Source organism: Arachis ipaensis, chromosome B08, assembly GCF_000816755.2.
Source record: "Arachis ipaensis cultivar K30076 chromosome B08, Araip1.1, whole genome shotgun sequence".
Lineage (NCBI taxonomy): Eukaryota > Viridiplantae > Streptophyta > Magnoliopsida > Fabales > Fabaceae > Arachis > Arachis ipaensis.
Genome location: NC_029792.2, coordinates 127,013,605 through 127,015,619, shown reverse-complemented (window position 1 = coordinate 127,015,619; position 2,015 = coordinate 127,013,605).

Here is a 2,015-nt window from a genome sequence, read left to right as displayed (position 1 = left end):
GTAAAACTAGTCGTTTATAAATTATTGTAATCTTGAATTATATATTGTGTATTATTTTTCTATATGATTTTTTTTATATTAATATTTTTTAATAGTGAATTATTTTTGAATTTATAAATTTAAAAAATATTATTATAAAAAATAGTAATTATATTAAATTTTATTACTTTAATTAATTAATTAAGTGGAACCACAATAGAGACTAAAGTTAGTTCCTCCTAATAAAAAAAAGAAAAATTTTTTGAGTTTTTAGGCTACGTTTAGTAGTGTATACCAAGAGACAAAGACACTAAAACATAAATTTAGAGGACAAAGATACAAAATATATATGTACATGTTTTATGTTTGGCAAAGTAAATATACAAGACACAGAAAACACTAAAACTTCCATAATACCCTCATCGTTTACCTTCACCACCACCACCTAAATTTTTCATCTATCACCACTTATTTTTCTCATCTTTCACCATTCATGATAAAAAATAAATAATTCAAATAATAAAAAATTTTAATAATTTCAACAACAAATTCATCCATTAATAACAGTAAAAATTCTACTTAATAATCAATTCAACAACTCTTAAATTAAAAAAAAAAAGAAAAAACTGAAACAAATATGACAGAAGAGTGTGCAAAGAGTAAGCAGAAGAGAGGTGGCAATGGCAAACTCAAAGAGACAAAGGGAGAGAGGCGGCAGTGGTGGACTCGAAGACAATGAAGGGAGAGAGGTAGCCAGACTCGAAGAGGGAGAGAAAAAAGACAAATCTGGAGGCAACAACGGCAGAGGACGACGACGACAATGATGAAATAGCCATGGAACAAAGAAAAAGAGAAAGATAAAAGAGTGAAGAAAAAGAGGCGGCGATTGTTTAAATGGCAGAAAAGGAAGAAAAGAAGTGACATATAGTGGTAGTTTGGGTAGGAGGAAGGAAAGGAAGAGAAGATCTCACGAAGGTGGTTTGGAATAGTGGCAAGAAGAGAGGTGAGAAATTAAAAAAAAAAGGAAGAAAGCCTTTCTGATGCAGAGAAAAAAGATCTAAAAAGGTATAATTGAAAAATAAATGTAAAAAAGATTGTGTCTATGTCTAAAGTTTGTGTTCTACGGTTCCACCTCCTATTGCAATACACAAATTTTATGTATTTGTGTGCTTGTGTTCATACAAAATTTATGTCTCAATAAACAAATAATAAGCATGTATTATTGTGTCTATATTTCTATGTATGTGTCTTGCTAACTAAACACTATCTTATTTAGTGTTTATAATGTAAAAATTGACGTAGAGTTATTTTTTATAATAGGTAGGATTAATTTTTTACTGGAAATAGTCTAAAAAGACGGGAATGAATCCTCTCTAATGAAAAAAAAAATTTGGATGGTATCAATTGTGATCTTTCATCTTTTATTGCTCTCTCTCATATTTAATTTTGTCTTTACTTATAAAATTAACAGTGAGAAATTATACTATATTTTTTCAAGTGTTAAAAAAATTGGAGAGGATCCATTTCCCAAAAAGACCATATCATTTAAGAACTATGACATCCTTTCTGTTTGGTCGTGGATTTCTCTCTCTTCATATAACGATTCTAGCACCTCCTCTATATATTATTATTGCACCTTGCTATTCCAATGCAGCGAAATTCATCACTTTTCCCTGTCTCATATATAAATTCCTGTTTCAAATAATTTTTTGGTACCTAATAACTAGTTATATATAAGGTGAGTGAATTGGTGGTTGAGACTTGAGATTTCATTAAATGCCGCCGCCATAAGCATAATAAACTAACTATACCAAAGAGAGTGAGTACAGTACACACAACACCACACAACACAATTATCGCACCATAACGCCACAACAACAAAATGACAAAAACAGAAACCACCGCAAAATAAGGAAAAAAAAAAAACAAAAGTGATATTTCATGAATTTGTTTGAACTTTTATGTAGTTTTTTTTTCATCCGAAAAAATAACAAAAATTTCATTCTAAATTTTTTAATTATAAAAAATCTGACAGT